The following is an 11,796-nucleotide window of genomic DNA, read 5'->3' on the forward strand; positions in this document are numbered from 1 at the left end:
TCTTTTGAGCGCATCGGAAGTTCTGTTGAACTATTTGGACGTCTACTGTTACAGCAGGAAACTTGGGTTCTGTAATTTTCTGCTGCTAACCAAAGAGAGGGAGAAATTATAACAGAGAAACAAGCATGTTTGATAGATCTATGCTCATATTTATCTAACCACAGGGAATACTAAGTTGGTACTGTCTTGATGTCCCCAGTGAAAATTCTAGCTGACTCGTGTTTTATATTTTATGGTGATTTATCTACAAATATACTCTGAAATAATGTAATTGTTTTATATGTCCATTTATAATTCAAAACTTAATCTTCCCCCGACTTCCTGAAAATAACTCAGTAGCAAATTTGTAGCCACTTTATTTTTGCATTTTTTAGCTGACTGGTGATAAGATTGCAACTCTTGGCAAACCTAATTTAAAATATGTACGTGTGAGTACAGTTTCATGGGTGAGAACATTTTCAGGATTCTTTTAGACCCTGCAATTAAAGTTTTGACGTATAGAGTCTATTGCCTGACAACCTGTTTCTTTTTTCCTTTTTCTTTCCTCTACTGCAGCGTCTTTGGGGGAAAAATTACTATTAAGGTTGGAATCTTAGCTATGCCTAGTTATAATAACAAACTCGGGAGATAGCTGTAGAACTTGGGGCAAAAGAAAAAAAAATGGCTTCTTTTAAAACCAAGGTGCTACTGCCCAATTGAGCCTTGCAAAAGTGACAATAAAGTTTAGCTGTGCAGATAGGTGATCTTAATCTGTTTCATGTCCTCATAAATATAATTTGAAGCCACTTCTCTTTACAATATATTTAGGATTACAACAAATGTGTGTTTATGAATTGTTAGTATAAAAGTAACAGATTGTAGTTGTGTTCTTATGGAGTCTGTTAGGAGTAAGAGTATTAATAATTAAAGCCAATTAACATGTGAAAGTCTATCAGCACAGAGTATGTTACAATTTAAGCTACTTTAATTAGACAATCTATTTTAAAAGGCACAAAGTACTTTAAAACAAAATAACTTTGCCTAAATACAAATTTTTGTAAAAGTGATGTCAAAATGTAAATCTATCTAAAGAACTTTCTAAACTCAAAACATAGTACACCAATTTAACTTAGAACCTAATATTCCAAGCCCAAAGCAACTAGGATTCCCTAACAATATCGTTCCGCGAGACCAACAAGACTCCACCCCTGAGTGTTGATGGCTTCTAGGGAGGATAGGACAGTCAGTTTTCTTTAAGGGAGTAGCCTCTAGGAAGTCCACCAAGCTCCAGTGGATGGCTGCACACCCGGGAGTATATGGAAAGCTCAAATCATATTTGGTGGACTATTTTTATAAAAAAAAATACATGGGCTAGAGAGATGAGTCAGCAGTTAAGAGCACTTTTTCTTGCAGAGAATCCATGTCTAATTCCCAGCACCCACAAAATGGCTCACAACTCTCCTTAACTCCAGTTCCAGGGAATGCTCTTTTGATCCCCAAAGGCACCAGTCATGCAAAACACTCATACAGGAAAAATAAAATAAATCAAAACAATTTTAAAAACAACACACAAAGTTGGGGGATAGAGTGGTGAAATCCATGTGGGAGGGGTTGGAGGTTAACTATGATCAAAATACATTGTATATGTATGACATTCTCAAAGAATTAATAAAAATATCATATTTTTAAAAGAAATGAAAACGTCGTTCTGTAATAAGTAACATTTGCAAAACCATGAGCATAAGGGGCAAAGATGTGTCTTATCAAGATAATCATTTTTATTTTCTGCTGAGTTTGTCAGGCTCTTGACTACTCAGGAAACTAAATTCTAACAAATTCAAGGTCCATTTAAATATGTTTACATTAAGGGCTTTTAAATGACTACTTTATAAACTATTATTTCAAGAGGATTCTATGACTTTTAATACCCTACATATCCATGGCACATGTACAGATGCATGTCTGAATTCTATCTAAATATTATACAAAAGCTTACAGAGTTAAAGGCATGGAAGCTTAATATATACAAGCGCTCTGTTTTAGTCAATATGCCTTGCATCTGGACTTTAAGCGCAAAAAATAAGCAAAAAAATGTTTGAACATTTCCACTACTTGTATTTTTTTTTGTTTTCTTAAATACTTATTTAAAAATAGAACCATTCAGATGAAAAAAAATGCTATTTTGGAAGTCATCTTATTTAAGACCTGGCTCAGTAGGTAAAGGCACTTGCTGTCAAGCCTGATGACCTCAGCTCAGTCCCTGGGACACGCAATGGGAGAACAAAATCTTGCTTCAAATATAGAAGCTGAATTAATATGTGTTGCTGTGATAGTAATTGTAAATGTTAGGTGTGTTTATGTTCATTAAGTATATAAAATTCAAAACTTGAGACAACACTGTGCCAAGATGCTACTCTCCAATGGAAAACTGCTAATCGTATTGACCTTTTCAGGGACTTGCATTGATGTGTTCCTACCCTCTTAAAACAAAGATAAATAAATGTGCACTAACATTATATACTCCAAGTAATGCCATTCTGACAATTAAGCAATATTAGACATTGGTCATCAGGGGATATAATCTGTTAACAAATATAACCTACTTTCTTTAGGAAAATTTTCCATTTATTTATTTTAATAATATCATTCAGCTAGATTAAGGTAGCCATTCAAACACCTGACCATTCCCAAATTCTAGACATATCAGTGAAGTTCTTTTATTTATTTCTTTTATGTGCATGACAGTTTTGCCTGCATGTACTTTTGGGCTTGGGGGGGGGGTTGTTTTTCTCTCTGTGTGCACAAGCATATGTGTGTGCAGGTGCTCACTAAGGCCAGAAGAGGGCATAAAAGATCCTCTGGAGCTATAGACAGAAGAGGGTATCAGATCCCCTGGAGCTGGAGCTACAGGTAGAAGAGGCCATCAGATCCCTAGAAACTTGAGCTATAAGTGACTGTAAACCTCCTGATGTAGAAGCTTACAAACTTTAGTTCTCTCCTACAGCTTCTCATTTCTCCAGCTCTACTCACTGACCAAGTCCGTGAGGAGTATTGTAGGGTTCGGATAGTCGCACCCTCCACAGCTTTGGTGGCCTTTTCTCCATACAATACTAGGACCTTCAGAGTCTTCCAGCTCACAAGAAACTTGGGTTATAGTCTAAATTTGACTTTGAATTACTTCCACATCACAGTCCATTATGAAGGAAGTCAGAGTGGGAACTGGAGGCAAGAACCTGGAGGCAGAAACTGTAGCCAAGGTAATGGAGAGACATTGCTTACTGGTTTTCTCTCTCATGTCTTTCTCCCGTTTTCTTACAGCATCCAGAACCACCTACCTAGGTTTGGCACCACCGCAATGGCCAGGACCTTCTCACATCAGTCAGTAATTAAGAAAATACACTACAGAACTGGAGAGATGATTCGGTAGTTAAGAGCTCAATTCCCAGCAACCACTGGGTGGCTCACATCCATCTGTAATGGGATCTGATGCCTTCTTCTAGCATGCAGGCATACATGCAGACAGAGCACTCACACATAAAATAAATAAATAAAATTTCATTTCAAAATGCACTATAGACTTGCCCCCAGGCAAATCTTATGGAGACACTTTCCTGATCTATAGTACCTCTTCCCAAATCACTCTAGCAAGTGTCAAATTGACATAAAACTAGTGAGAACAGGTGACAATTATGCTATGTAATAACTGAAGCTATCCTTTGTGGTTGTATGTGTGAGCATGCATGTGTGTGTGTACTGGTTTGTGTGGTTTCAGGTGCATGTGTATGTGTGAGTATCATTGAAGTGTCTATGTTTTTGACAGAGGCTTCCAGGAGCTCACGGGTAGGCTGGCTGACCAGGGAGTCCTGGAGATCGAACTATCTACTGCATGTACATCGGTATAACACACATATGCCTGGTGCCCACAGAGGTCAGAAGAGTGTAGTAGATCCCCTGGAACTGGAGTTACAGATGGTTGTGAGCCACCATGTGGGTACTGAGAATCAAATGTGGGCCTTCTGCATGAGTGACAAGTACTCTTAACTGCTGAGACAGTGAACTTCTTTTTTTTTTTTTTAGAGTAGCATGAAGGTTTATTGGGGCATCCTAGTAAAGACGCTGGGGCTTGCCCGTGGTGCTCTTGATATACAAAGCCCGGACATTTTGCCAGTTCTTCTTGAGCAAGCACACCAAGAAATTGACAGCCAAGTGGATGTTGTAGACCAGCTCGTCATCGGTCATCTTCACATGGCCGACAGCGACAGCCAGGCACAGCACCTTCTTCATCTGGAACTTGATCGTGGACTTCACCTCGTCCACTTTGGCCACCATGTTTTCATTGTGTGTCAGCAGGGAAGGGAACTTGCCAGCCTTGTTCAGGCCTGGGCCCAGGATACGCAGGATCTGCTTGATCAGAGACTCAGAGGCCAGAAAGGCGTCATACTTCTTGGCCAGCTTGTTGACCAACTTCTTGTTCTTATTGAGCTTCTTCAGTGCCTCGATGTCCATGTGGGGGATATCCACGGCCTTGGCCTCATTGCAGTGCTGCTGGTCCCCCAGGACGCACACCGAGAACTTGGGGCGAGGGGTGGACTTGAGCCTGACGGTGCCCGAGAAACGTTTGTCCTTCTGGGGGGCGTAGTTCTTCAGGCTGATCTGCAGCTCCACCATTTCCAGAAACTTGCGACGCTTGCGCTGGTTCCCGTGCAGGACCTCCCGCACCGCCTCGTACAGGGTGTCGCGAGAGACTTTGCTGCTCATGGCTGGAGAGGCTGCGGGAACTGGAAGGAAGAGACGACAGTGAACTTCTATACACTTAGATGATCTTTCTAAAGCTGTTTCACTTAGGGCTTTACATTTTCACTGTCAATTCTGTTTTTATACACTAAATTTGTTTATATATTTACATTATAGATCAGGATCTTCATATAAGAAAAAACATGTTTTCCTAGCTTCATTCTTAGCTTGGTAACCTCACAATTATACTTTCTAAGTCCATCTATACTCCTGCAGAGTTCATTATTTTATTTTTATAGCTAAAAGATATTCCATTATATATCACATTTTTTTAGCTGTTCATATGTCTATAGGCATCTAGGTTAGCTCAATTTTCTTACTATTATAAATAATGCAGCAAAAGACACAGATATGCACATATCTCAGTGGTAAGATATGAGGTTCTTTGGGTATATTCTTAGGACTGCAATACCTGGGCCACGTGGCATTTAAGCTTTTGGGGGGGTTGAGACAGAGTTTCTCTGCGTCACCTCGTTTGTCCTGGAACTCGCTCTGCAGACCAGGTTGGCTCAAACTCACCGAGTGCTGGGATTAAAGGTGTGCGCCACCACACCTAGCTCCTTTTCATATTGTATTAGTCACTTTTATGTTGTTGTGATCATGACCAGAAGCAACTTATGGAAGAAAGAACTTACTTTGGTTTGCAATTCCAGGGGGAGAAGGAGAGATGGAAGCAGGCTGCTGGGGCATGAAACTGAGATATCACATCTTCAATCACACATACGTGTCAGAGGCAATGAGCTGCAAGAGGAGGGAATGTGTAAAGCTCTCAAAGCCTACATCCAGTAACATACTTCCTCTAGTAATGTTCTCCCTCCTAAAGGTTCCATAACCTCCTCCAAACAGTGTCACCGACTGGGGACCAAGTGTTGAAATATGTGAGCCATGAGGGACGCTTCCCTTTCAAACAACCATGCATATTCATCTCTTTTTGTTCAGTGGCCCACTGGGTTACCCGTGGGTGTGAAACTATCCATTAAAGCGTGATGGGCTCATCAATGTGTACGTAAGTGAAGACAATAACTGTCTATTCTCCGGATTCTATCAGTAGCCAATCACTCACCAGGGAGGAGTACAACCACATGGGTCTCTCCCCAATTGAGGATTGATTATTGACAGGCCCAGCCTTGTGCACTTCCATTACAAGAAGCCTAGTTTCTATGAGATTATGATTGTAATGTTAGGAATGTCCTTCTTAGGAACGAGCGTTTGCTTATTCTTAACACGTTAGCAGCCATGGATCTCTGCATTCACTGCAATTTGTCACAAAAAGAAACATCTCTAAGGCTGAGAGGTGTGTTTGTCTATGGGAATAACAAGTATTTAGAAAGAAGCTTGGAGCCATGTCAGTCTAACTGAACAACCACACTATGTTCCCTCCTAGGGCCTGTGACCTCCTGAGTCATGGCTTTTTAACTGTGTCTATAATGCCAGGCATGAACTCCTTCCTGAAGGGTAGGCCAAATTATGTCACTCTTTAAAATGAAGTAAGCATTTCAATGTAGTTCTTTATAAGATAACAAGCAGGGTTTCGGGATCTTGATACAGTGCCGCCAGTCAATTACTACAGGAAATGCTGTAGGCGATGAAAAAACGTTAACTGTTCCATCAACTGCTGAAGATTTTTTGCAAAACTCTAACTATAGCCATTCTAAGTCCTTTATCAAACTACATTTTTGTCCTTCTTTAAATAATTTTAAAAATCAAGGAAAATGACCCCAACAAGTACTTATGTTTCAAGCAAATTAATTTTTCTGTGCTATTTCTTATTATTCAGTGTCTTGTCTGCTGACATTCTGCCTAAACAGTAGTTTTGAAATTCATGGACATTAACTAAAGGAAAGACAAAGTTCAACTTAGGGGTGGATTCCAGGGAAGCTCAATTTAGGAACCACTCCTCCTGTGTGTCTTAGTTTCTTGATTTTGGACAAAGTGTTTATTGGCACTGACTCTGTATTATCTGTCACTCCCCCATGCCTCCTATCTTGTGACACTGGGTCAGATCTGGCCATCCTGTACAGATTTTGTACTGGCCCCTCCAGGCAATATTAAGAGCACTGACTGCTCTTCCAGAGGTCCTGAGTTCAATTCCCAGCAACCACATGTTGGCTCACAACCATCTGTAATGAGATCTGGTGCCCTCTTCTGGCGTGCAGGCAGAACACTGTATACATAATCAATAAATCTTTAAAACACACACAAGATGGCTAATCAGTAATATCTTCAAAAAATTGTTCAGATACAAGGGGAAAGTTTTAGACTTGAAGTCATGCTAAATACGGTGGCATATACTTGTGACTCAAACACACAGGGAGATCAAACAGCAGGATCAAGAATTAGAGCCCCCAACTGGGGGTAGAAGGAAGGGGAGAAGGGGAAGAGAAGGGGAGAAGAGGAGGGTTGAGGAGAACTTGAGGGAATGGGATAGTCGAGATGGAGGAAGGACAGATATGAGAGCAAAGAAAGAGATATCTTTTTTTTTTTGGATTTTTTGAGACAGGATTTCTCCGTAGCTTTTGGTTCCTGTCCTGGAACTAGCTCTTGTAGACCAGGAGGGCCTCGAACTCCCAGAGATCCGCCTGCCTCTGACTCCCGAGTGTTGGGATTAAAGGCGTGCGCCACCACCGCCCAGCTGGAAAGAGATATCTTGACTGAGGGAGCCGTTATGGGGTTAACAAGAAACCTGGCTCTATAAAAATTCCCAGGAATCCACAAGGATGACCACAGATAAGACCCTAAGCAATAGAGGAGAAGGTGCCCGAACTGGCCTTGCTCTGTAGTCAGACTGATGATTATCTTAAATATCACCATAGAACCTTCATCCAACAACAGATGGAAACAAAGGCAGAGACCCACATTGGAGCACTGGACCAAGCTCCCAAGGTCCAGTTGAAGAGTAAAAGGAATAAAAATATGAGCAAAGAGGTCAAGACCATGAAGGGTTCATCCGCTGAAGCAGTTTACCTGAGCTAATGGAAGCTCACCAACTCCAGCTGGACTGGGAAGGAACAAGCAGAGGACCAAACTAGACCCTTTGAATGTGGTTGACAGTTGTTTGGCTGGGGCAGACTGAGGGGCCACTGGCAGTGGCATTGGGATTTATCTCTACTGCAGGTAATGGCTTTTGGGGATCCTGTTCTCTTTGGATGTATACCTTGCTCAGCCTAAATGTAGTAGGGAGGGCCTTGGACCTTCCACAAAGCAAACTGCCTTACCCTCTCTTAGGATTAGATGAGGGTAGAGTGGGAGAGTATGTGGAGGGAATGGGAGAAGGGGAGGGAGTGGGAATTTGGATTGGTATTTTTTTAAAAATCTAATAAATTTTTTTTTGGTTTTTCGAGACAGGGTTTCTCTGTGGCTTTGGAGCCTGTCCTGGAACTAGCTCTGTAGACCAGGCTGGGCTCGAACTCACAGAGATCCACCTGCCTCTGCCTCCCGAGTGCTGGGATTAAAGGTCTAATAAATTTTTTTAAAAAAAAAACTTAAAGCAAAAAGAATTAGAACACCACCCGGGCAGTGTTGGCACACACCTTTAATCCCAGCACTCAGGAGGCAGAGGCAGGCAGATCTCTCTGAGTTTGAAGACAGCCTGGTCTACAAGAGCTAGTTTCAGGACAGGCTCCAAAACTACAGAAAAACCCTGCCTCGAAATTCAATTATCACATGTACTCACTCATAAAAAGTTTTTAAACATAAAGCAAAGAAAGCCAGCCTACAAATCACAGTCCCAGGGAACCTAGACAACAATGAGGACCCTAAAAGAGACATACATGGCTCTAATCTCCATGGGAAGTAGAAAAAGACAAGATCTCCTGAGTAAATGGGGAGCATGGGGACCTTGGGAGAGGGTTGAAGTGGAGCAGAGAGGCAGGGAGGGGTGATGGAGGAAGGTCATTGGTTAAAATAAAAGAAGCTGCTTGGCTCTCATTGGTCAGGAGATAGGTGGGAGGAGTAAACAGAACAGAATGCCGGGAGGAAGAGGAAGTGAGGTCAGACTCGACAGCTCTCCTCTCCGGAGCAGACACTTCAGAGAGAAGCCATGCTACCTGCTCCAGGGAAGACGCACGCTATGAAGCTCCGACCCAGGATGGACTTAGGCTAGAATCTTCCCGGTAAGACCGGTGCTATACAGATGATAAGAAATGGGCTAGTCCAGGTGCGAGACTTAGCCTAGAAGAGGCTAGATAGGAATGGGCCAAAGCAGTGTTTAAATGAATACAGTGTCTGTGTAATTATTTCGGGTAAAGCTAGCCGGGCAGGCGGGCAGGGTGCTGGGGACGCAGCCCCGCCATTGCCACTATTACTACAAATGGCGCCCACTTGATTGACTAAACCTACTTAAAAAACCTGAGAAGGCTTAAAAATAAGGAAGAGAGCATTTAACACAGACTTTTGCTGTTTGTTGGTGGCATGCTGTAGAGAGATTTCCTGATTCGGCAACAGCAGCAGAAAAAACGCTGTGTCATTTTAAAGCACAGCTTCTTGGGGCTGTGCCCCCAGTGCAAACTCTGGCTTTATGTTTGTGTTCCCGCTTGGGATAGGAAGGAGAGTGCTCTGAGACCATGCTGATGGCTCTCAGCGCTCCCTGCCTGCACCTGGGCAGACGGCTGAATCAGGCTTAGGCAGGCGGAAGAGCATGGCGGATTCCTGACAGAGACGTGTTTTCAGACTGCGCAGTGCTCTGCGTGTCAGATTTGGATGTTACTTGGATGAAAAGAATTTCTGTGCTGCACGCTCAGTCTCAGAATTAAACTGCTGAGTGCCGCTCCTACCTGGTAGCCCCAGAGCTAGCACAAAATGGTACGTCCTCCATTTTGAAATTTTCCTGACTCAGCAGCAGGAACAAACCTGTGTTGTTTTAAAATGCCGGCTTTCTGGGCCATCCTGCCAGGGCAAACTCTGACTGTTTGAGGCAGGAGGGCCGGCTACTGAGAGAGGACTTGAGTGTTGTCTGTTGTAGCTCGCTGGCTGGCAGGGACCTTGAAACGCCATAGAAGTGTGGCTATAAACATGGCTACAGCCAGTACCTCAGCCGTGAGGCTGGAAAGCTAAGGAATGGGCTACATCTAGCCGTCAAAGCCACGCCTTTAGTCCTACTGATATTGCTTGGTAAATTAAAGACTCTTGTGGTCAGAAACAGAGATACAGTAAAGAGAACGTCAAAGACAAAGAAAAATTTTAAATGATTTACAGTGTTAAAATATATGCAGACTAAAAGTTAAAATTCTTAAAGTAAACCTCTGTGACTTCAAGGTGTGGTAGCACACGCCTTTAATCCCAGTGCCTAGAAGGCAGAGATGAACAGATCTCTGTGAGTTCAAGGTGTAGTAGCAAACACCTTTAATCCCAATGCCTGGGAGGCAGAGACAGGCGGATCTCTGAGAGTTCAAAGACAGCCTGGTCTACAGATGTATGCTCAAAAAGCAAAAAGTTAACTTAGGAATGTCACAGCTTAGATTCTTAAGTGCCTAGTGATTTAAAGGCGCAAATCAAAAGTGTTCCTGGATAGTAAAAGATTGCAGATTCACAATAGGACAGATTCAGACCACTAAATGAGTCACACTGTTGGATGAATGTACGTAGGCTTGGGAGAGAGAAGAAAAAGAATATAGAAAATAAAGTTAATGTTAAAAAAAAAGGGTAAAGTCTTTAAAGAGGCAGAGTACAGATAGTTATAGATATAAATAAAAATAAGCCGCGTAAAAATGAAAAATTCACAGAGAGTCTGGATTATGTACATTGTGTTTTCTTTAAAATTTTTGACTGTGAAGGAGCTAAGTACAAAGAGACATTTCATTATATGGGCTGACAAGTGGAACCAGAATGGATATCATGAGGGTATGATTTCAGAATTTGGGTCTAAGGATATGATGCTTTGGAGAGAGTCTTCTTTTGTTTTCACAGAGGATGAGACTCTATGGATTTCTTCTATTCCGATTTGGTATGATGGACCACGTCCTCCTGAAAGGTTGCTGTGAACATCTTCAAAAAATTACTTCACTCAACTGCCAACTGAGATAAACCTGGCACACAGGTTACACCCTAAAATCATTAACGATGCCCCCATTCAGCAGGAAGCAGTTTTGAGAGAAAAAACTGCGCCCATGTTCCCAAATATGGTTTATAAACGTTCTTTTACATTTAAAGGGGGTTATGATATAGATATGAATAATTTGCATTAGTATAGATTTTGCTTTATTGATAGAGATTTACGGTCAATTTTGTTATATGTATAAATGTTTCTGATGTAACTTTTACTTGATAACTGTTTTGTTATATGTAATTTTGCTATGTTAAAGTTAAAGCCTTTTTTTGTTTAAACCGAAAAAGGGGAAATGATGGAGGAAGGTCATTGGTTAAAATAAAAGAAGCTGCTTGGCTCTCATTGGTTAGGAGATAGGTGGGAGGAGTAAACAGAACAGAATGCCGGGAGGAAGAGGAAGTGAGGTCAGACTCGACAGCTCTCCTCTCCGGAGCAGACACTTCAGAGAGAAGCCATGCTACCTGCTCCAGGGAAGACGCACGCTATGAAGCTCTGACCCAGGATGGACTTAGGCTAGAATCTTCCCGGTAAGACCGGTGCTATACAGATGATAAGAAATGGGCTAGTCCAGGTGCGAGAGTTAGCCTAGAAGAGGCTAGATAGGAATGGGCCAAAGCAGTGTTTAAATGAATACAGTGTCTGTGTAATTATTTCGGGTAAAGCTAGCCGGGCAGGCGGCTTGGGGTGTTGGGGACGCAGCCCCGCCGCCGCTCCATATTACTACAGAGGGGGGCAGAGAAAAATGTAGAGCTTGATAAAAATCAATAAAAAAGAAAAACCCTGTCTCGAAAACCAAAAAAAGAGAAAGAAAGAAAGAAAGAAAGAAAGAAAGAAAGAAAGAAAGAAAGAAAGAAGAGGAAGGAAGGAAGGAAGGAAGGAAGGAAGGAAGGAAGGAAGGAAGGAGCAAGGCATGGAGGTATACACCTTTAAAACCAACATTTGAGAGGCAGAAGTATATGGGTCTCTGTGAGTTTGAAGCC

The 11,796-nt window shown here is 42.0% G+C and overlaps 1 pseudogene; it reads right to left on the minus strand.

Moving 5' to 3' along the window:
• Positions 1 to 4,072: 4,072 nt before the first annotated feature.
• On the minus strand, positions 4,073 to 4,752 carry LOC142840922 (large ribosomal subunit protein uL1 pseudogene; annotated as a pseudogene).
• Positions 4,753 to 11,796: the final 7,044 nt, after the last annotated feature.

The sequence above is a fragment of the Microtus pennsylvanicus genome, chromosome X (assembly GCF_037038515.1).
Source record: "Microtus pennsylvanicus isolate mMicPen1 chromosome X, mMicPen1.hap1, whole genome shotgun sequence".
NCBI lineage: Eukaryota > Metazoa > Chordata > Mammalia > Rodentia > Cricetidae > Microtus > Microtus pennsylvanicus.